This window comes from Peromyscus leucopus, chromosome X, assembly GCF_004664715.2.
Source record: "Peromyscus leucopus breed LL Stock chromosome X, UCI_PerLeu_2.1, whole genome shotgun sequence".
NCBI classification, from domain to species: domain Eukaryota; kingdom Metazoa; phylum Chordata; class Mammalia; order Rodentia; family Cricetidae; genus Peromyscus; species Peromyscus leucopus.
In genome coordinates this window covers 98,976,461-99,001,803 of record NC_051083.1, presented here as the reverse complement: position 1 = coordinate 99,001,803, position 25,343 = coordinate 98,976,461, and the positions used below count along the sequence as shown (strand labels likewise).

The 25,343-nt window shown below is 35.9% G+C and overlaps 1 pseudogene; it reads right to left on the bottom strand.

Annotated features, from left to right (window-relative positions):
• The window catches only part of LOC114698300, a 65,085-nt pseudogene extending 43,862 nt beyond the window's left edge, over nt 1-21,223 (bottom strand).
• Nucleotides 21,224-25,343: the final 4,120 nt, after the last annotated feature.

Below are 25,343 nucleotides of genomic sequence, written 5' to 3'. Positions count from 1 at the left end.
AGTAATCAGAAAAATAAAATGATGGAAATGAAAATTATAATTGTATTCAAAACAGTTTTAATATATATAATAAGATATTATGTAAATCCAGAACAAATGATCTCCTATGGACTTTAGTCATCTGAGTCAAGTAATAGGAAAATAAAACTTGGTTAAGACAGTTTGGGAATTATGCCATGGGGCACCCCTAAAAGTATTAATTACTCATTTCTAGTATAGTCAACCAAGTTCCTCCATGTAATTCTCTAAAGTAAGCTAAGTAACTTTATTTGACCCAAATACATCTTCATTTGTATGAATGGTTAATTGGATGATTCAGTTCATTTACTCTTCTATTTAGCTGACAATTACCATACATACTTGATATGGATTACCTCTTTTCAACAAAATGACATTTCACTGTAAGGCAACACTGAACACAATTTATATTCTTTAATTACTGAGAAGGCACCTCATGATCTATTTATAGGACCTCGGGGATATCAGTGAATATCAAACATCACAATGATGGATAAATGATGGTTAAGGAATCAATTCATCAGAATTTCTTATGATTTCAATGTGAACTATCAGTTTGAACATATATTACTTGGTCTGATTCACTATAATATAGTATGTCAAACTCTTTAACAACATTTTTTATTTATTCTTTGAGAGTGCCATACAATGTACTTTGAACATATTCATACCCATCAGTAAGTCAATTAAACCTCCTTTCATACTTGACTGCATTTTATGAACTTCACTAGTAGCAGATTTCTGATAACTAGTAGATAAAATCCTTTATAAACATTTTCAACAGAACAATGCCAGTAGTAAATCTACTACAATCATGTGTCCTTACTTCAATAAAAAGAAATATATTATTTAAAGCATTACTATCATTAAAAAGTGATTCAGGGGCGGTGGTGGCACATGCCTTTAATCCCAGCACTCGGGAGGCAGAGGCAGGCGGATCTCTGTGAGTTCGAGGCCAGCCTGGTCTACAAAGGGAGTTCCACGAAAGGTGCAAAGCTACACAGAGAAACCCTGCCTCAAAAAAATCAAAAACAAACAAACAAACAAACAAAAAGTGATTCAGAGCATAGTGGGAAATTTTCTCTCACCCCTTTCCTTAGTTTAAATATAAATAAGTTTAGATGTAGAAACTAGTAAATTATTTATTAAATAGACTGGTGATATCATAAATATGATGACTTTTCTTAAAATCTAGTATGTATAAGTTTAAATCTTATAACTTGCATGTTTTTTAAATAGCATCACATAGAGAGTCACAAATATATCTAGATATCAAACCTACCATGTATGTTCTATGTGTTTGTGGTTGTTATTCTTCAAAGTTAATTACTTAATTAATTTTACATTCTAATGGCAGTTTCTCCTCCCTCCTCTTCTCCCAGTTGCTCCCCCCCCACACCCACTTCTCCTCCCTTTCTATTCAGAATGGAGAAGGCCTCCCATGGATATTATCTACAAAACAAAGCATATCAAGTTGCAGTAAGACTAAACACATACCATGTATTAAGGCTGGGCAAAGTGACCCAGTATTAGGAGTAGGGTCCCTAAGCCAGTAAAGGAGTCAGAGACAGCCCCTGATCCCACTGTTAGGAGTCCCACATGGAGACCAAGCTACATAACTGTCACATATATGCAGAGAGACTAGGTAGGTCCCATGCAGGCTCCCTGGTTGTCAGTTCAGTCTCTGTGAGCTCCTATGAGTCCAAGTTGGCTGATTCTGTAGGTTTTCTTGTGATATCCTAGACCCCTCTGGTTCCTACAAGCCTTCCTCCCACTCTTCAGCAGGATTTCCCAAGCTTGGCCTAATGTTTGACTATGCATCTCGGCATCTGTTTCTACCAGTTGCTAGATGAAGCCTCTCTGATGACTATTGGGCTAGGAACCAATCTGTGAGTATAGCAGAATATCAGTAGGCATCATCATATTGATGTTTTGTTGATATTTTGTTTTTCCTTCCCACTGCACCAAGGCTGTGCAAGGTGTCACACCACAGGCACCAGATTCCCAGAAGCCTGCCCATGCACCAGGGACAGATCCCGACCCCCCTGCCTGGGTGCCCCCCAAACAGTTCTAGTCAAACAACTGTCTTTCATGTCCAGAGGGCCTAGTTCAGTCCCATAGGGGCTCCACAGCCACCAGTCCACAGTTCATGGGTTTCCACTAGTCTGTCATCTCTGCGCATCCTCCCATCAATAGACCTGCCTAGGCTCAGTGAGCTGGGCTCTGCTGACTCCCCATGTGAGACCTCGATTTGGGGGGTGTGGGGATGCAGGGTGGCTTGGGAAAGAGGGCTGGGGTGTGGGAGGAGGAAGGAGGGAGGAGGGGGGGTGTAGATAGCATGAGGAGTGAGTAGAAAGTTTCTTAATAAAGAAAAATAAAATAATATAAAATAAATAAAAGATATTTTGTTTTTCCTCCAGTCGTGTTTGGTTCTGTCCTAGGTCTCTAGGCCTAGTGCTCCAGGCAGTGTCACAGGCAGGTTCATGCTTCATGGCATGAGTTCCAGGCTATACCAGTCATTGGCTGGCCACTCCATTAATCTCTGTGCATTACCGCAGCACATCCCATAGGCAGGACAGACTGTATGTTGAAGGTTATATGGCTGGGTTGGTGTCCCAGTCTTTTCAACAAAAGCCTTGCCTGATTATAGGAGATGGTCAGTTTAAGCTACATATCTGCAATTGCTAGGAGTCTTAGCTGGGGTCATCTTTGTAGGTTCCCTGAGAGTTTCCCTTGTACCCAGTTTCTGCCTGACCGCCAAATGTCCCCCTTTTCCAGTCAGCTCTTTAAGTACTACCTCACCACTCGATCTCTCATGTTCCCATCCTCACCTGCCTCCAGTCCACCCACAAAATGTCTTGTTTCCCCTTTCCAGGGAGATCCCAGTGTGTCCCTTTGGGCTCTCCTTGTTGCCTAGCCTCTCTGGGTGGGCAGATTGTAGCATGGTTATGTAAATGGAGGCTCTTTTGTCCCTTCCAGTCACGCAGTCACTTTTGAAATAATAACTCAGAGGCTTAATATTAATTTCAAACTGTTTGGCCTATTGCTTAGGCTCATTACTAACTAGCTCTTACAACCTAAATTAACCCATTTCTATTAATCTATGTTTTGCCATGTGTCTCGGGGCTTTACCTGTGTTCTAATACATCGTGTTCCTCTGGTGGTTGGCTGGCTTCTCTCCTGACTCTGCCCTTCTTCACCTTGGGCATTGATATAGGCTAAAGCAGCTTCTTTATTAGCCAATGGCAATAAAACATATTCACAGCATACAGAAGGACATCCCACAGCATGGTTAACTTTTACTTTACATCTAGTATCCACTGATGAGTGAGTACATACCATGTTTGTCTTTCTGGGTCTCAGTTACCTCACTCAGGATGACTTTTTTCTAGTTCCATCCATTTGCGTTTGAATTTCATGATGTCATTGCTTTTAACAGTTGAGTAATACTCACTTGTGTAAATGTACCACATTTTTATCCCTAGTTTTTGAACTCATTATATTATTAAACTTGAATAATTTATAGGGAAACTCACCAATTATGAATAATAAATTAGTACTAATAACAGAAAGGACCTGAAATGGCTTCATACAGCCAAATAAATTTAGTGACTATGAAACAATTTTCCAATCACTGTTTATGATACTTTTTTGATGATCTTTAAAATTGTGCTCTGTTTGGGACATGATGGTGTTGACACATGTAAGATTTATTCCAGAGTAGAATTAGTTCTTTCCTATTTCTTTGATTTTTTCCCAACCTCAGGCTTCTCTCACAGTAAACAGATATCATACATTGCTATTGTCTTTCCTTAAAAATCTCACGTTTATGCTTATTCAAGTGTCTAGTAAAAATGCACCATTATAACAACTCATTTCTTTCCTTCCCAGAATTCAAATCAGAATGTGTTTGGAAAGATGTTTGGTGATTTTTTTTATATTTTTAAAAATTCTTACTTTTAAGAGTTTCATAGATGTATACAATGACATATTATAATATATAGCTCCAATTTTCTCCTCAAACTGTATGTACCTCCCCAAACATGCTCCCCTTCAAACTTTATGTGTTTATTATTTTTAATAACTTACTAACTTCAGCTAGTATTGCCAATATGTGCATGGGTATGGGACCGTTCAATGGGCCATGGGAAACCTACATATAGCCACATCATCAAAAAAAAATCTTTGATTCTCCATTCCCAACAGCTATCAGTTTCCACTAGCTTCTAAGAACAGCATGGTGCCTGATGTTCCTCTACCCCAACTATGATACAATTTTTGCTGGCTTGATTTTGGACAAGTCTTGTGCATATCACTACAGCTGCTGTGAGTTACTAAGTATAGTAGCTGTATCATGTCTGGAAGAGATTGCTTAACAACACCTTTCTTCATTTTCTAGTTCCTTCTAGCTTCTTTTCCATAATGTTCCCTGACCCTTGGTAACATGGGGCTTAATATTGATGTTTCATTTAGGGCTGATCCCCTCAGGCTCTAATTCTCTCTACTTTAACCTACTGATTATCTCCATATTGACCTTGTTCTTCTGCAAAAAAAGTACTTCTCTGCCCACGGTTGGGAGTAGCCTTGATTTACTGGAACAAATGCAAATATTCAGAAGGCAATTTGACTGCATGGCCATTCAGCAAAATATCATCAAGTTCTAACTCCAGCCATGAGCTTTTGACCATAATTGCAGTACCAATCATGAAATCTCTTCCTATAGAGCAGGCTACAAATCTAATCAGAAAGCAGTCAGTAACTTCTAAGAGTTGTGCCGCTATTGCACCAGGGAGAACATCTTGCCTGGCATTGCAGTATTAAGCATGAATAGTTCAGTGATAAGCAAGAGCTCTGATATCTTTTCCATGACACCAGTGGTTGCATATACCTTCTATTACCATGAAAACTTGGAAGCAGGCAGGATGTTTCTAGGTCAGTTTGAGATTGTGTTCTTTGTGTCCTGCAGTGAAAGTGTATGATATATTCAGTGACAGGTTTTACTTTATAGCTGTGATGGGTTATCAAGGGCAATGGCTATAGCCTGTGTTGTTTTAAAGATGTCTGGTGCCTCCCTAACAATTCACAGGGTCATATCCTGTGGCTTGTACTGTGATTTCCATTTAATGACACATGTCTTCTGAGAGAACCCTTGTCCATCTGTGCAGAGTAATTTCATTCAAACTCTTTCTTAAGTTGTATTTGTAAAGTAGCTTGCTACCTAGTGTTTTTCCATAGGCTTTTCATAACTACTTAGCTTTGGTTAACCCATCCTCTATTCCTTCCTCTACTCCATCCCCTCATTCTCACTTCCACTAAATCCTTTAACCCCCTTGTCATCCCTTCCTTTACTTAATATATGTCCTACTTTCCCTCCAATTATTTTGTTAAGTTGAATTGTAAGATAATAATATTTCACAGAGCTTTTTGTAGTGGTATTTACTCTGCCCATGACCCTAGGCTATACTGCCCAAAGGAGGCGGTGCTTCCTGCTATTGTAAGTGACCTCTGAGGAGTTGAAGGGACACATGCCCCTTCTCCCTGCTCTTGCCTGAGAGATGGATTCACTCCTGTTTAGATCAGAGGATGACTTCTGCTGTCTAATACATTCTGTAATTGTGAGTATATTTCCCCAATTTATATCTTAATTCTGTTATCCATTTAACAGACTCATGTGGATTGATCTTAATAGCTTTTCATATCTTTTCCTTCAGTTTATCCCTCTCCTTCACACTCTGATTTCCTCCACATTTCTGTTGTCTTCCTGGTTAAGTCTTTCCATCCCCAGAATTCCACCTTTCTATTTTGGTTTTACCTATAATCTACTATTTCCCTCACTTAAAGTACCTTCCTGGCAAAAGCCTCCTTTCTGGTTTCCTGTCTTGCAGTTGTGTTCCAATTAAAGCTAGGAGCTGCATATGAGACAGAACATACAATGGTTGTCTTTCTAGGCCTGAGTTTATATATATTCCCAGTTTCATCTATTTACCTGATATTTTCATTATTTCATTTTTCTTTACAGTTGAGTAATATTCCATTCTGTATATATACCATATTTTTATCCATTCCTCTGTTGATGGAAATCTACATTGATTCCATTTCTAGCTGTTTTGAATGAAGCAGTAATGAACATGGGTGTACAAGTGTCTTTGTAGTAAGTGTCCATTAGATATATGGCCAGGGATAGTATGTCTGGACGGATCACATGGCTGCTCTATTTTTTGTTTCTGAGAAGCCTTCAAGCTGATTTCCAATGTGGCTACACTAGTTTTCACCCCTGCCAACAAAGTGTAAGAGATCCCCTTCACCACATTTGTGCTGGTATTTGTTCTGATTTATATTCATGGTAGTGTTCATTTTGACTGAATGAGGTGGAATATTAATTTTTAATTTGTATTTCCCTTATGGCTAAGAAAACTGAGGCCTTTGAAAAGTATCTTGTGGGCTGTTTGCATGTCTTCTTTAGAGAAATTTTTATTCAGTCCAAAAGCCCATTTTGAGTTAAGTTATTCTCTCTCTCTCTCTCTCTCTCTCTCTCTCTCTCTCTCTCTCTCTCTCTCTCTCTCTCTTTTTTGTTTTTTTTGTTTTTTGAGACAGTGTTTCTCTGTGTGGCTTTGTGCCTTTCCTGGAACTCACTTGGTAGCCCAGGCTGGCCTCAAACTTACAAAGATCCGCCTGCCTCTGCCTCCTGAGTGCTGGGATTAAAGATATGCGTCGCTGCCGCCGCCGCTGCTGCTGCTGCTGCTGCCGCCGCCACCGCCGCCACCACCACCGCCCAGCAAGTTATTTTCTCAATGATTAGCTTATTTTAGCTTTTTCTACAATCTAGACACTAATCCTCTTCAAAAGCAAAAGATGTCTCTCCAGTTCCAGGATTTTTAATATTTTACCATTTGGAAATAATAAATGTTTAAGAGACATGTTTAACCCAATCTAAACATTGTATATGATATATACATGTATGCATCACAGGGAGTTAAGAATAAAAAATAATATAAAAGAAGAGTAAATTTAGAATCGTAACTGTATTGTAAAACTAAAATAATTTGTTTTTAAAGTTCACTGTACATGAACATTATATAGAGTTTTTAGTAAATTGCAGATAATACTTTTTGGATTGGGATGAGCATATATAATCATAATCATCACCACAAGTGAGACAAATAAAGGTGTGTTTTATTGATTCCAAAAGTGAACCCCAACATCTCTGAGAGAAGAGCTTTACCTGAAGATGCTCCTAAATATAAGCATATTGAACTGGAGAGCTGAAGTAATTCAGCTAAAGCACCACTTGTGTCTACTACAAGGTCTATGAAAGACATTTGAAGGACATGCTATTTACATGTATTTCATTTATCAAAAGCAATGATCTGTAGATGAGATAAGATTTGCGTGGTATTTGCACTTTATCATTTAGAACAATGCCATTTAGAATCAAATTAGAATCAAAGATGTATTCTAAAGCTTTGTAGTGAGAGAACAGGCTAAAACAAGACATATATGGATGAGGTTATCTGCATAGCTAAATTAGTACCCATTTTTTCCTCTAATAACCTGTCAGTTTGGGAATAATAAACATTTTCTGGTAAGATCTATGACTTCCAATGGAGTTTTCAGTATTTCACAGAGACCTGAGACAATTTCTATTATTTATATTTTTCACTCAGCTGACATAAAGTTAAGACAAAAAGGACTGAAGACTCCATGCCACTAAAATATGCTGCAGAAATATATTCTGTAACATATTCAGATCAATTGTGTGCAAATTTCCTTTGAGTTTTAAATGTTTCAAAATATTATCATTGGTAGATTAGTAAGAAAAAGCATGTTTTTCAAATCTTTGCTGGAATAAGAGAGTTAAATTATGATCTTGAAGTATAAAAAGACCCAGAAAACTTAACTAATGGGATTTTGTGACAGAATACATTTAGATGGGAAAGCAGACAGTATTTTTTTTTTAATTTTTAAAATGTCTTATTACTACATGGTGGTGTGGGCGAGGCAAGGGCCTGTGCCACGGCCTGAGTGTAGAGCTCTGAGAGCTACTTTTTGGAGTTTTTTTCTCTCCTTCCACCTTTAAATGAGTTCCAGGAATTCACCTCACATCACCAGATTTTGACCTTTACCCACTGATCCATCTTACTTATCGAGATCAGACAATTTAAGTGTAACTTGTTCCTCATCTGATATGTAGGAGGCTTGCCATTCCACATAAACATAAAAACTGTCTGCTGTATATGGAGAATTTATCCGAAAGTAAACAAGTGTTAGTAATTTGAATTTGACTACAGCTGCACCTGCAATTCAAAGTAGAGGGGAAAATAGGGTGAAATTGTGCAAAAAAAAAAAAATAGTCAAAATACAAAAATGGATATGAGAATTTCTTTTAATTGAATCATGGCTTTCTTCCAGCAAGGTTTACCTGTTTCAACTAATTAGTACTTTATAGCACAGGAATCTAAAGGCATTTAGGTTTATGCTTATGGGTTTTCATGAGCAGTCTATAAAAACGTATGTTTAGGAATTATAGACATATCATTATAAATATGTGCTAATAGGTGAATCCAGGTAGAATAGCATTATAGCATTATATTTGTCACAAGTTCCTTGGTATTTACTAAAGGAACATATAGTATTTGGCTCAAGGAACAAAATCTTTCCTGATGAGATTATCTCCTTAATTTCTTATTGACTTTTGCTCTGCACTAGTAATGAAGATAAATTTCAGTTCACCACATTGTACAATAACTTAACTATGTGTGTTGTTCTCATATTCCTACATAAAATTAAGTGTGTTTTGTATTTCTTTGTTGTTTGTGGTTTTGTTAGTTGGTTGATTGGATAGTGCTTTGCTGCTAAGAACTTATTGTTTTTGAATTTCTATATTCAAAAGATTCTCCTGCCTCATCCCTGCAAGTAGGTGGTATTTAGGTCCATGCTGTAACAGCTGACTTGGGTTTTCCCTTTTATTCCTTGCATTCTTTAAAATGTCTATTTTTCACAATGGGATATTTTAACTTGTCCGTTTTCTCTTAAACATCACTACATTGATCTCTTACTCTGTGAAATTGACTTGGCTTCCCCACTGGGCAGGTAACACAAAGGGTAGTCAATAGGAATCTTCCCTTCCACTTGAAAGTTTTATTGCTTAGTGTTAAAAATATATTGATTTTTTTAAAAAAATCACTCTGTAAGAGTTTAGCTAGCAATTTCCAAGAGTCAAGTCTCCTCTGGAAAATTGTTAAAATTGGGTGTCTGACTTAGAAATTGTGAAGATCGTATCAAAGCACAGATAGTCATGGATGTCCGCTTTTAAGACAGTCAAATTTCTGTCTTTACCCCAGCATATATATTGTTGCAGCTCCTTTCCCTCTGACTTTGCATATAGATGTTTCTTGAATTTATTTAAAAATAAAATTCTTGTTGTTTCCTTTAAGTTCTTATGTGATACTCCACATTTCCTGGGAGTCAGCTGTCCTTTCCTCCATGTCACTGCAAGCCTAGCTCAAATCTTCTGATATTACCTGACACTCTCATGGAAACAAATAGTTGCCACCAAACCACTTACTGGAGTTTCAGAATTCAAATTAGTTGACATGTATTCATAGTTGATGAAACTTGTGTCTCCATCTACATCAGTGCTTCTCAAGCTGTGGGTCTCAACCCATTGAAAGGTTCATATATTAGATACCCTGCATATCAGATATTACATTGCGATTCATAATAGTAGCAAAATTATAGTTATGCAGGAGTAACAAAATAACTTTATGTTTGGGGGTCACCACAGCATGAAGAACTATGCTAAAGGGTCGCAGCATTAGGAAGGTTGAGAACCATTGATGAGTACAAAATGAACAATCATATATTTGTTAAATAAATAGGTGAATGGAAAAACTTCTAATAAGAATTAACTATATCATGTATGTTTATTTCACCACAGTTCTCTTACTCCTGATTTTTGCCAGAAATCATTTTGAACCAGTTCCTCCAAAGTTGTTCTGTTCAAGATAATTATAGTAGTCCCCCTCATCAATCAGAGATAGGTTCCAATACTCCTAGTAGATTCTTCCAACCACTAATAATACTAAAACCATATTAACTATGTTCTGTATATAGTCTATGTATAATATAAAAGTTATTACTGCACTATAATTAGTATATTAGATATCTATATACTGTGTCTTTAGCTTATGCAATTGAAGATGAAACAACAAAATAAGCATGGATTTATTTCCAAAGAATTTCACTAGTAGATTTGCTCTTACCATGTATCTTGGCAGCAGTGATGTGACTTTCATGTTCCTTATTTAAAATTTTCCTTGCTACATAATAGAAGCACTTTATAGTTTCTCTCTTGCATATCTAAACTGCTAGGCTTGGTCCTTTTGAATTTTAAGAGCATGATTTAATAAAATAAAGATTACTTGCATACAAGCACAATGCAGCCCTACAACAATCAGACAACCAGTAGAACTACTAAGTGGCTAGTGATCAGGTAGCATATATAGTGTGTGTATGGTGTATATATGACTCATGTCTCAGGTGAGACAAAAAAGGACAATATGAAATTTCATGACGACACACAGAATGGCAATTTGTGGCTTATGAGTTACTTACTTCTGCAGTTTCGCATTTAGATTGTTCAGGTCATAGGAAACCATAGGTAGAGGTAAAGAGATTCCTCTAATATGCTGTCTCCTCTCCACTCATTTTTCTTCTATTTTTTAGTGTGTGTGGGTGTTCTCATACTGTAGCACAGGATGTCTTCAAACTCACAATTTTTATGCCTCATTTTTAGCTTTTTGGTTTTTGTTTGTTTTACTTTTGTTTTCATTTTTGGAGAGTCGTAAACCTGCCCTTAAATTTAAAATACAATTAAGAAACTAGACATGAAAACATACGTATAAGTAACGTTATATGGACTAAACATGTTATATCTAGGAATATGCAAGTAATAACAATTAGTGAAAGAAAGATACCATGGATTTTAAGGAGAGTTGGGAAGGCTATATGGGAGAGTTTCGAGGGAGAAAAGGGAAGGGGAAAAATGTAATCATATAATCTCAAAATTTAAAAAGAAACTGTACTTGACCTCCTTATTTCCCTGCCTCTATCTCCCAAGTGCTGGAATTACAACATTCATTCCCATGCCTAGCTAGGCTATTTCTGCTTCTCGTTTTGTTTTAGTTTGGTTTGGTTTTTGAGACAGGGTTCCTCTATGAATCACATTAGTCGATTCTTTGGGTTTTCTTATAATGTCCTTGACTCTTCTGGCTCCTACAATTCTTCCTTCTTTTCCTCAGCTGGATTCTCTAGGCTCCTCCTAATGTTTGGCTGTGGTTCTCTGTATTTGTTCCCATCAGTTAATGGATGAAGGCTCTGTGATGACAATTAGGGTAATCACCAATCTGATCACAGAAAATGTTCATTTCAGGCTCCCTATCTACTATTGTTAGTAGTCTTAGCTGGGTAATTCTTGTAGACTCATGGGAGTTTCCCTTGTTTCTCTTGTATCAGATTTCTACCTGACCCCAAATGGCCCCTTTCCAGTCATCTGTTTCAGGACTCTGACCCTCCATCCACCTCCAAACCAGATCCCACAAGTTCCCATCCCCACCAGTCCCCAGTTCACTGAGAAGATCTCTTCTATTTACCCTTCCCAGGGAGATTCATGTGTCCCCCCCCGGGCCCTCCTTGTTACCTAGCCACTCTGTTCTGTAGATTATAGCATAGTTATCCATTACTTTACATTTATTATTCACTTATGAGTGAGTACATGCCATGTTTGTCTTTCTGGATCTGGGTTACCTCACTCAGGATGATTTTGTCTGGTTTCATCCATTTGCCTTCAAATTTCCTGATGTCACTGTTTTTAACAGCTGAATAATACTCCATTGTGTAATGTACCACATTTTTTTTATTCATTTTTCTGGCGAGGGATATCTAAGTTGTTTCCATTTCCTGGCTATTAGGAATAACACCGCTATGAACATATTTGAGTAAGTGTCCTTGTGGAATGATTGAGCATCCTTTGGGTATATGCCCAAGAGTGGTATAAGATGGTCTTGAGGTAATTTTCTGAGAAACAACCATATTGATTTCCAAAGTACCTGTACAAGTTTGCACTCCTACCAGCAATGAAGGAGTGTTCCCTTTGCTCCACATCCTCTCCAGCATAAGCTTTCATTAGTGTTTTTATCGTGGCCATTCTGATAGGTGTAAAATGGAATCTCAGAGTCATTTTGATTCGCATTTCCCTGATAGCTAAGGATGTTGAAAATTTCTTTGTTTTTCTGCCATTTGAGATTCTTCTACTGAGAATTCTCTGTTTAGATTCTCTGTACCTCATTTTTTAAAATTGGATTATTTGGGTTTTTTATGTCTACTTTCTCGAGTCCTTTGTATATTTTGGAGATAAGCTCTCTGTCAGATATAGGGTTGGTGAATATCTTTTCCCATTCTGTAGGTTGCCAATTTGTCCTATTGATAGTGTCCTTTGACTTACAGAATCTTTTCATTTTTGTGAGGTCCCATTGATTGATTGTTTCTCTCAGTGTCTGTGCTACTGGTGTTCTATTCAGGAAGTTGTCGCCTGTGCCAATGCATTCAGGCTATTCCCTACTTTCTCTTCTATCAGGTTCATTATAATTGGATTTATGTTGGGGTCTTTGATCCACTAAGACTTGAGTTTTGTGGTATGTGATAGATATGAATCTATTTGCAGTCTTCTAGATTCCTACATCCATTTATGCCAACACCATTTGTTGAGGATGCCTTCTTTTTTCCATTATATAATTTTGGCTTCTTTGTCAAAAAAATCTATGGGTATATGGATTTATGTCCCTGAGTGTATGGATTTATGTCAGGGTCTTGGATTCAATTCCGTTGTTCTACCTGTCTGTTTTTATTCCAAGACCATGCAGTTTTTATTACTATAGCTCTGCAGTAGAGCTTGATATCAGGGATGGTGCTACCTCCAACAGTTCTTTTAATATACAGGATTGTTTAAGCTATTGTTTTGCCATTTGAAGTTGAGTATTGTTCTTTCAAGGTCTGTAAAGAATTGTGTTGGAATTTTGATGGGGATTGCAATTATTCTGTAGATTGCTTTTGGTAAGATAGTCATTTTTTCTATGTTAATCCTACAGAGCCATGAGCATGGGTGATATTGCCATCTTCTGAAATCTTCAGTTTTTTCTTCAAAGACTTGAAGTTCTTGTCATACAGTTCTTTCACTAGCTTGCATAGAGTTATCCCAATATATTTTATATTGTTTGTAGCTATTGTGAAGGTTGTTGTTTCCCTGATTAGTTTCTAAGTCCTTTTATTTTTCATAGGTAAGAATGTTAATTATTTTGTTTTTAATATATCTTGCATCAAGTCACTTTGCTAAAGGTGTTTATCAGCTGTAGGGCTTCCTTGACAGAATTTTTGGGGTTGTTTATGTAATCTGCAAATAGCGATACTTTGACTTCTTTTCCAATTTGTATCCTCTTGAACTCTTTTCGTTGTCTTATCATTGTAGCTAGAACTTCAAGTACTATATTGAAGAATAGATATAAAGAGAGTAGAAGGCCTTGTCTTGTTCCTGATTGTAGTGGAATTTCTTTTAGTTTCTCTCCATTTAATTTGATGTTGGCTGTTGGTTTGCTGTATATTGCTTTTGTTATATTTAGGTATGTTCCTTGTATCACTAATTTCCCTTTATATTGAACTATTTTGAAGAATATGGTCTAACAAACTAGAGAATCTAGTCATTTTTAAAAAAAGATTTATTTGTTTATTATGTATACAGTGTTTTGTCTGCAAGTATGCCTCCAGGCCAGAAGAGGGCACCAGATCTCATTACAGATTGTTGTGAGCCACCACGTGGTTGCTGGGAATTGAACTCAGGACCTCTGGAAGAGCAATCAGTGCTCTTAACTGCTGGGCCATGTCTCCAGCTCCCAAGAAGCTAGTTTTAATCAGAGGACCCAATTAAGTAACCCAGATATTTGCAGAAGTCAGTCTGGGTTTTGGCATTTTTAGTTGTTACACATTTATTCATCATTCTCTGGAGTCCAGTGCCTTCAAGATTCTTGCCATATTGAAGACTTACTTCCCTTTCTGGTGATGCTGACACTGAACATTGGCAGTGACAAATTCAACAAATTCTCCATAGTTGAACTTTCTATAATTTTGGATTATCTGATCTCTTTATATCCTCTTTTACTTACAATGATAATTCTTTTCTTTAGGACACTGCCACCAAATACTAAATGATATATTTTTCATCTTGCCCTATACATTGTGTTTCCTTTCCATGACAATCCATTAAGCAACGTTGATAAAAAAGAATATCTTTACTGTGTATTTTAAAAACTTTATTGTGTTCATTTTGCCTTGAAATTCAAGAGAAGGGGGATATATTCATTACATGCACCCCTTTGAAGTGAGAAAATGAAAGATCTGATGATAGAGGCTACATCTTATTTTGAAGCCTGTGTTGATGTGGAGTGGAACTGTGTGTGTGTGTGTATGTGTGTGTGTGTGTGTGTGTGTGTGTGTGTGTGTGTGTGTGTGTGTGTGTAAGAAGTCAGTTTCATTTATCAAGATTAACATGTCACTAGTGGAAGTGATTAAGTTCTAAATTTTTCCATCCTGGACATTAGTGAAATATTCATATTCTGTTTGCTTGCTTCTCTTAGTTTTCTCTTTCTACACAGTTCTACTCTCAGAAGGAGCAAGAGATCACTTGCAACATGTGTTCATAGAATTATAACATGTAACTTCAATTTGAAGAACTTTTCTTAACAACTTAAAGATGTTTTCTAATTTTTTTATCTTACTATAAAAATAATTTCAGTTTATTCTAATACTGCCCTTCAGAAGCCATGAGATGATGGAATTTTAAATCAAGTTTTTATAAATCATCCAGAGTCATTAGTGTTACTATCTATTTAAAATATGACTGGATGTTTGGAAAAATTGTGATTCCCAATAATGATATTCAGAGTACAGATTGATACTTTGCAAAGTGGTAACTTAACAAAGTGGGTCAAGTGACAGTATGTGGTCACACAGTCACAGCAGTTGCATACTTTAATTGATGGTACTTTTAATGCTGGTTTCATCATTAACATCTGTAGAGTCAGACTCATAAATTCTTGTTATACTGAATCTTACCAAAAAGAGAAATGTTTTTAATATGTAGTTTGTCCATGTCCTGTGAAAATTCACCTAATCTACATTTACAAGAGAGAGGTATAAGTTTTAAAGTTAATGGCTAATTAGGAAGCATTTTAATACAATGATAGTACTACCTTCATGTTTATTGTAAAATATCTAAATTGAATAAGAAACCAAATGGCAAAGACTGAAGGAAGTAGTAATATTTGCTTCAACAGAAAATTGAGTATGATGCACTGTAGTTAAAATTAAGATAAAAATGATCAATACCCAGAAAACTTTAATATAGTTCTTCATAATATCATCTGATATATTATAGAGTTAACCTACATAGTGATATTTATATATTAGAATATTTGTATTAGAATTTCATGAATAAAATGCTTAACAAATTGAAAAACTGCATGGATAAAACTTTGGAATTTATCAGGAACAAAAGTAAGAACAGCCAAGAGCTGCAGATCAAATGATAGGAACAGTGAAAGAATGTATTTTGAGAGCTTAAAATGACTTTAAAGATAATCCACTTAGAATCTTTCATTTGCAGATAGAAAGTTGAAAGCTAGTGAAGGGATTTGATTTGCTCCAGGCCATGTGGCCTCTGGTTGGTAGAACTTCCACAAGGACATCACTTTGTTTTTCTCAATTTGCTCCTGTTTCCAGAATATCAACATTTTTCATTTTATAGCTGACTAATTTCTTTGTAGTGGATTTGGTTTTAGGAATTATATTCATTATATATGTGACAATTTAGAAAAAAAAGGCATTTCTCTTTCTGTTTTCCAGTACATTCTCTATGTATTTTGTACCCATATATGTTGAATAAGTGCAAGATGTACAGGTACAATTAGTAATTATTAATATACTTATTAGTGTACCTTAGTTATTATATCCTGTCAAAAGCTGTGTTCAAACTCTTACAATTACCAAGGTATTTACTTTGATAAGTATGCATAAGATTTAATTTCATGAATAAATATAACACTGTTGTATTGGGTAATAACTGATACATTGAGATTCTTTTTATTTTATTGACAATTTCACACATGTACATTATATATTTAATTCATTTTTTATCCCAATTCTCATTTTCCTTTCTTTCTCACTGAAATCTTTTCCCCAATAAGTCTCTGTTCTACTTTTATATCTTGTTTGACTCATTAAGTTTAGTTAAGGTTTTATAATATACTCAAGCATGGGTAGGAAGCTATTGATTATAGTGAGAACACATTACCAGTAGATATACCACAGAATAAAATGTGTATTAATATTCTTGAGATGAAATGTTGATTTTTTTATCTGTTATTCTTTCAATAGAAATTCAGGTATGATGGGTTTTCATCTTATGTTCTCATAGCCACTGACTATTTTCTCATCATCAATTAACAATTATAAACTTCACAGTGCCACAGTCATCAATAACAAAACACTGCCACTGTCCTCCTTGAATTCTGGGTAGAAGTGTGATGTTGATGAAAAATATTTTGAACTTTCTAGTTGTCTATCAGGTCTGAGGTTTTCTTTTTCAATTTTCTTCAGATAAAAAGACTGATAAGCTTATTCTGTGTCATTTTCTAGAAGGAAAAATGGATGTAATCATAGAGAAAAAAGTAATTTTGGATAAGAATAGAAGGCATAATGTAAAACCAATGAAAACTGCTTGTGAGAAAAAGAATAAAAACTTTCTAAAACAGCAGGAATAGAGGTAAAATACAGAAGAGACAGAGAAAACCAGTTAATTATGTCCATTTTAATTTGATATCTAGTTAGAGGAATTATTTGCTTCATTTTATATATTCAAAATATAAGGGGTGAAGGACACTGATTGCAATGAATGAAGTGTTAATTGAATGAAGGAGATGACTGTACTGGGATGTTTCATGCAGCTGAGTTTTTGGCATTTGATTTTAATAGGTTTTATTGAGTGAATTTCAAAATGTGCATTTAAGTGTTTATAAGTATTCATTTGTATGATAAAGATCACGGCATTTTATGATGTCTTATTGATTTTCTTTCATTTCTTTCTAATTTAAAATAATTGTGTCATCTGTGAAAACATTCACTGTAGGCACAAGTTGAATTTAGATGATTTCAGTAACTCTATAAGGGAAATATTTTGTTGTGGTAATTTGTTACCAACTTAGTCCATTGAGTAGATTTATTTAGGGAAATTTCTAACACCCAGGAGCTACTAAGTACAGAGTGTTTGAAGTGATTGTACAAGCAGACACTGAAAGAGTGTGGATTCTTTTGAAAAACATCATGACAATGATACATTTTCTGATAGTTAGTACTTCTAAAATTTTTACCACGCAGCTACAGTCTAAGCAATGCTGTGTCTGTCATGAAAATACTTATCACTGGGGCAGGCTAGTGTCACTCCGTCTCCTTCTGCTGGTATGCTACTGTCTAACGTATCTGCAAATACAACCTGCAGCTTCCATTAGTGTTGCTTGTATGTGTACATGTTTAGGAATGACCATTCTGGGTCACATAAACTATCAGGGGTGCTCATTCTTGGAGAAGACTAAATTGTTATTTCTCAACAGTCATTAACTATTTGTATTTCTTCATCTATGATGGGGCCTTTGTGCTCAAAAGTTTTTTGTGTGCAAGTGAGGAACAAAACAAAAAATGAAACATGCAACCAGTTTTTGACAGCTTCTCATTTTCTATGTAGCATTTATTTAATTAAAAAGTTGGAAATTCTATAATGGTAAGTCGTCTTTCCCATAAACTTAAGTTCAGACTACTTTTAGGCTTGAGATAGGGCAAAACATTGATGAAAAGTCAAAATTTAACTACATCTCTGAGACCTTAAGCCAGATGTTGAATTGAAATTAGTATCTATCTTGTTAATGAGCACCAACAGAAGTTTGCTTATTACAAAGTACTTGCAGAACGGGCTCTATTTTACTTTGGATAAAAATGAATGATGCATGAAATACCCATGATATGGGATATGATTTTCAGCTACATTTAATGAGAATATTTTTTTCTCATTAGCTCTATTAGAAATACTTGGTACCTTAGACTGAGTTTAATATTACTGCTGCTAATATAGTTCATAGAATTTAAGAGAAAGGAATATTTTCTTTAGGTAAAAAAAATTTAGAAGAAGTCTCATGTATGTATTTACAAATGTGCTTTAAATGGCCAGTCAGTCTCTCTCTCACTAAATTTATAAAACAAGGTAATTCCATTTTCATCGTTTAAGACAGCAGCTTTTCCCCACCTACTTTCAATAACATAGATTTTCTGGTCCTTTCCCCTCCCATTTGACATTTTTAAAGGGCAATATGGAATGCCTGGCAATGAAGGAGGTCAGACCTTTCATTTTAGACACCTACAGCTACCAAAACCCAGTGTAACTTGAAGAGTACAGGGACATAAACATGTAGAGCAAGTGGCTATCTAAGGGCAATTACTTGTGACTTTCCTCTCTACTATCTTGCCAACCTCATTCTGATTGCTGGGAGCTTGTAAGGACAGCAGTTTTCTCACTATTAACCATGCATCCTTTAGGAAGGTGACTTAGCTTCTTCTTCTGTGAGCTCTACATGTGATGGTTTAGTTTAGTGAGGTAATGTTGGCCCAAGGCAAATAATATGACAGCATGATTTCAATGTTTGTTGGGCCAAAGAAGGGAGATGAGCATTGATGTCATCAGATTTTGCCAGAGTGTTCTTCATTATCATGACTTGATACTTTACTTACCAATATTCAAAAGTCCTCTGATTATTTCTGTATTCAGAGATCACGTTACGCTTCAGTTTGTTATTCTACTTTTATAAGGCTAGAGAAGAAAACCTGACCTCATAGCCCCATCATTAAATAGCAACAGTTTTACTACATGAAAATTAATAACTTTGTCACTCTAACACTGTATATATGTGTTTGTGTAGGAATAATCTAATTCTTGCTTTTATTTTTATTTCAGAAATTAAATACTAAAGTAGCTATGTATTACCAGAAAACTGTAAGCCTGTTTCAAATAGCTGGTGAACGTCAGTGGCATTGTGGTGCACACAGCTGCATTTTAACTCTCTACCCAAGGCTAAGGGGGCATTGTAGAAGTGGTGTCAAGAGACTGTAAGAGACAGAGGCTCAGGAATTTTGCTGTGAGATAATGTCTTTTAGGAATGTCAGAATTAACACCCATGAAATTCATCAACTTGACTGCCTAAACATAAGTTAGACAAGGACCATAATATGTATGTGTATATATACATACACACAAAGATTTTTTGTAATAACAATTAATGAAAAAAGTTCATTAATTTAAAAAAGAACAATGGGGAGTTTTAGAAGGGGAAATGATATAATTATATTATATTCTCAAAATAGCAAAATATAATTTTCCAAAAAGAAAAGACAAGAAAACTAACACAATTTAAACCTTTTAGTTTAATATTTAGTAGATCATGACCTGCTTACTACATAAATAAAAGCTTCAGACAAAGTTTATAAATTCAGTGATTTTTCCTCATGGTTTAAAATCTACTTGCAGGGAATGCACTATTTTCTAGGCACAGTTATTGTCTGAAGACATGATAGAATAAGAAAGTTATAAATTTCTGATAGTGGCAACTGACTCTAAAATTGGGAACAAAAGGACTGACTGAAATAAGGATAAGGACAAAATATCTATATTTGTACTTCCTCTATATGCAGTCATTTTTGAGGATGATAACTAAATATTTAGCTAACCTATGAGTTTCTTATTATAACCAAACAGCAAAAATAAGGAATTATAAAAAGATAGACTCAAGTCCTATAGAAAAAGGTAGATTATTGAATCTACTCTGAAAAAAAAGATATAGAAATAATAAGAAAAAGGGTATATTTTTTAAATGGAGATATAGAAATGATAAGCTAGAAGGTAGACTTTTGAATTACTCAGAAAAGTAAAAGGAGGGAATATGGATAAGATAAGATAAAAGATAAATTATTGAATCTACTTTTAAAAAGGTACTACTTATTTTAAAAAGCATAAGAAGTGAAATTTTTGTCTGAATTTGTCAAATGTTAATGGACTGGACATTGTTAATGTATATAATGGGGTTTTTTTGTCTGAATCTGTCAAATGTGAGTGGACTAGACATTGTTAATGTAATTCTTGACTGTATATATTGTATATACTTATTGTATGTACTTTTTCTTATTTTTGTTATAACTTCTATATTTTAAACATAAAAAGGGAAATGTGGTTGATGTATTGTACACCCCAATAAACTTATCTGGGGGTCAGAGAATGGAACAGTCACTATATTAAACATAGGTTTCATGGTAGCAATGGTAGCACACACCTTTAATCCTAGCATTCAGGAGGCAGAGATCCATCTGGATCTCTGTGAGTTCAGTCACACTGGAAACAGCCAGGCATGGTGATACACGTCTTTAATCCCAGGAAGTGATGGCAAGGAGGAGAAAGATATAAAATCTGTGAGGACCAGGAACTAGAGCCTTTTAAGCTTTTACCTTTTAGCAGCAGTTCAGCTGAGATCAATTCAGATGAAGACTCAAAAGCTTTCAGTCTGAAGATTCATGGAAACAGGATAAGCTGAGAAGTTGCCTAGGTGAGGTTGGCTGTGACTTGTTCTGTTTCTCTGATTATTCAGCATTCGCCTCAATGCCTGGCTCCTGGTTTGTTTTTACTAATAAGACGTTTTAAAAATTTATGCTACAAAGTCCTGAATCTATAGAGCTCAGGGTCAGGTCGCTTCAGACTCTAGGGGGCCACTCTCCTTCACTAGAACTGCAAAGAAGAGGCCAATGCTGAGTTCCTGCACGCGCTTGGAAGCCATGCAGCTGTCATTGCAGTGATCAGCTTGCTTTTGTAGGGTATCAGGCTCCACATCTGGCTCCTCACTGTAGCCCAGAGCAGCAGGTGGTGCACTATGACGTCAGCGAAGCAGCGGATGGTCGAAGTGAAGTATGTATAGAGGGGAACATTGAGAGCATAGTGCTGGAACTGTGCCTGATCCTGCAGCATCCCAGAGCATAAGTACAGTGCCATCTGCATGGGCCGGGAGTACATATTGGTGAGCACCTCTTTCCGGGCCAGAGAGTACTTGTCATCTCCAAATGTTTTGGTCAGGCTTTTATTGAGGCTCCTACAGAGCTGACATCCATGGAGAGTCCCATCTGGTCACAGAACTCCACCAGGTCACTGAGGATCTGCAGGCAGAGGCCACAGCCCTCAAGCACAGTGCTGTCCTGACCCTGAGCGTTCCCTGGGCCTGGAGAAGGAGTCTGATGAAGAGCCTGAGGACTGAATGCTAGCCCAAGCCAGGCCTGTGCCTGCCCTGCCTTGCTGACTTTTAGGAATAGGACCTTTTGACACCAAAGGGGATTTTTAATTTGGTTTTTAACAACTCAGGGGTTTGTTTTTATTTTTATTTTACTTTTGCAGCTCAGTTTTTAAATGAACTGGGAAGGACACAGTGCAGTTGGGGGTCAGGGGAGGGAATGCTGAGGCCTGGCCAGTCCTTCCCTGAGCAGAGAGGGTCCCAGTCCTCCTGGGCAGGCAACCTCGCTTCTGCCCGGCCACCCACTGCTCTTCCCTGCCCAGGAAATGGGGGTTTTCAGCAAATCAGTGTCATGTAATAAAATCAGGTGTGAAGTAAAAAAAAAAGTGGGTTAGGATAAATAAAAAGCAGGCAAAATATGTGAAGAGAACCATGCTGTTTCTTAATAGTAGTTGTAGATGAATTTCTGTACAGTCTTATTAAATAAAAGCACAGAGCCAAATATAGGTTGAAAGCCTTAGAGATCAGGGAAATAGTGAGAGCCACCAGCTAACCTTAACAGCCAAAGAGAGGAAAGGGGATTTGGGGTCATTCGCATTGCATACCTAAGAGAGTAAATTGATCCTAAATAAACAGAAAGCATTCAAAGATATCTGAGTTTTAAATATACATAAAGAATTTCACAATAAGCTTGATTTTAAATCCTGATGGAACTTACAGGGTTATATAAAACTGAAAGATTTTAAAACTGCAATTCAAGGGGGGCAAACTACAAGAAAGATGTATTCTGTAAAGCAGATGGATGGTAAAAAGGGAGAAGAGAAATGGAAAAGGGGTGATGACAAGGATCTTTAAAATAAAGTATACGTAGAAAATGAAATATTTGCACACACGCTTCTCAGCAAAATTTACCAGACCAAAAGAAAAAAAAAACAAAAACAAAACAAAACAATTCTTGCTCAGTCTGAGTTGATAAATGCCAGTCAACTTGAAATTTTGTTGCTTGACATAGAAACCCGAAAATAAAGAAGAGAAAGTTAAAATTCATAGAGAAATAGTTATAAAATAAAGAAATTAAATTCTGCCATAAATGGAAGGTAAACTCTCAAAATATCCTCAAAGCAAAATAAGTCTGTAAGTCTACACTACAGCAAAAATGATGTATATTATGACAAACACTTAAAGGATATGGATGAACCTAAAACACTCAAAGAAATAAATTAAGGATTGCCATGGAATCTCATTTATTCTGTTTCCCTATCTAACTTATTTTAGTGTGGTTTATGAGGCAACATGGAATGATAAACCTATCTGAAAGAGAATTGGACATTTTTCATTACACCAATCATAGCTACACCAATTATATCATTGAACAAATCATGTTCTTAAATACTCTCCCAATCTCTACTAAAGTTCATTTGCACAAATATCTACACACAAATGTTTATGGAACCTTCACACAAAACATTCAATTGGAAATATGGAAGATGTTTTTCAGTAGAAGAATGGCTAAACTTCATCCAGATATTATGAAGAAATGATAGCTGGGGATAATCTCATGGGTGTTTCTTTCATTCTTTACATATTTATTTGCTTATTTTTAATTTTTAAGAATTCATTCTTGGAGAATTTCATAGATTTTTTTTATCTTGTTTACTTCCCCTGCCTCAATTCTCCTGATCCAATTTTGTGTGAAGTATTTTCTTAACATGAATGAGTCCCTGTGTTTTATCCCCAACCCTAGGGAGCTAACCAAAAACACAGCAAAAGTGACCAGTTTGTAAGAAAGTGTGTATAGACCATAAACACACATTGTAAAAACAAAAAACAAACAAACAAACAAAAAAAAAAACCGCGATCTGAGGTTAGCTACAGTATGGTTCCAGCTATGTGACCATCTAGAACAAAATAAAGCTCTGATGGTGGTAACTGAGTCAGCAGTTGTGGGTTTAGTCTGAGCAAGGGAAAATAAGTGAGCATTGGGTAAGGTTTTTAAAGCAGAAGAAGCTACTTACCTAGCAGGTTAACAATAGAAGAATATTGGTGAAATTATTAAGGCCACTCCACATAGTTAAAAGGAAGATTTATTTAGTGGGTAACTTACAAATGAAGGGATAGGTAGGTCGCAGGGTCTGGGGAAGGTGTATCACAATCTAGCCGTGTTCTCTGGAGCTCTGCTCGGTCAACCTCCACCATCCAGGGTCCAGAAACAGAGAAACAGCTGGCCCATCCAGATCTTGGGTCTCCAGGGTCCTCTCTTGGCCCTGCCTTGTAGTTATGACAGTTGCTGAAGCCTCAATGGGGGTTGGAACTTCCAGATCAAAGCTGGAATGGCTACCCACTACAGAAGGACTTGCAGAGCAATTCCATATATAAAATTTTACAAAATCGCTTAAGAAGTAAGCAGATCCCAAGATGGAAGGAACATTTTGTGAAAGGGATCTCATTTTTATTACGAACATACCATACAGCTTTACTGAGACTTAGGAAGATGGGAACCTGAAACTATTCTAAGAAGCTTGAGAAATGAGTAGTTATTAAAATTGAAGACAAACTATACACTATCACTGCAAATAACTTTTAAAAACATCTTCTATGGGAGAATAAGCTAATGATTCTGAAACTATAGTTCATGTATACTGGAACTGAAATATTCTTCAAGAGAATGGTAGATGAGGAAAAACAGATTTCTCTGATGGTTCCAGACATGAATGGTTCCTGTGGCATCATTATGGAGTTAAGATTCCTTTACGTTTGATGTAAACAATTGCATATAGAATGTTAAAAATATGTGAATATTTATCAGCTAAAAACATGTTTTAAGAAGAAGAAATTTCCATATAGTACAATGCTCAAGATGGATGGAATAGCTTCAATGGAGCAATTATTGTCTGCTTAGCATAATATATCCATTGTAACTATTATGAATGCGCCCAGCATGATGTCATTCTGAATCATTTTTCTCCCCATACTGCTAATCATTCAGATCCTAAGACTAGAGAAGTTCTTGAATATGCCCTTAGCCACCCAAAATCCAACCCATGAAGAAGCCCATATTCAAGTCATCGAAGAAGTTGGGCCCACAGCCACCCAGTATTTAGCGTTCCTTCCTCTGTTGCTCAGCTCTGTCTCATGCCAAAAGCTGATTGGAGGGTACTCATAGTCAGGGATACATTTTCCAAAATATGTATCTTTTAGCTCTTTCTGCCAAGATAGCCAAGTAGATGATACTCAAGAGAAATGAGTGTAATATTTATTTAAAAATTTATATAAAGGTAATAGCCAATAACAGAAACTATAGTGCTGTGAGAATGTGGCATATTAATGGACTAAGACATAAAATATTCTATATTAAGTCTAAGCTTCAGAAAAGAACATAAGTACTCAAACATATATGCATAAATACATGGACACACATGTGTGTGTGTGAACACACATACACACAGGGTATAAAGTTATCAAGTGGACATAAAAGTTAAATGAGAAAGATGACACCCAAACTATAATAATTTGAGCAGCAAAATAGAAAAGTTTGAATTTTAATGTAAATTAAAAACAACCTTGAGTTCATACTAGTAAAAGTAAGTGTTTGTATAAATAAACATAATAAGGGACACATAAACTATGCATAATAATTCTAAATAATTTATATAACCATTTCACCCTGAAGGAAAAAGAAATTAATCTTTTGCTATTCAGTATGGACAGCATATAGTGACTTTTCCCCAAAAAAAAGGATACAAACAAAATAATTTACCAGGAGAAAATATTTATGATTAAAATAATATATCTATGTGGCAGTACATAAAGCTAAGAATTGGAATTATATTGGTATTATGTGGCATTGACCTAACATGTTGAGAAATGATACTTTACCTTGCCCAATGTTCCTGTCGTAATCTTATAATT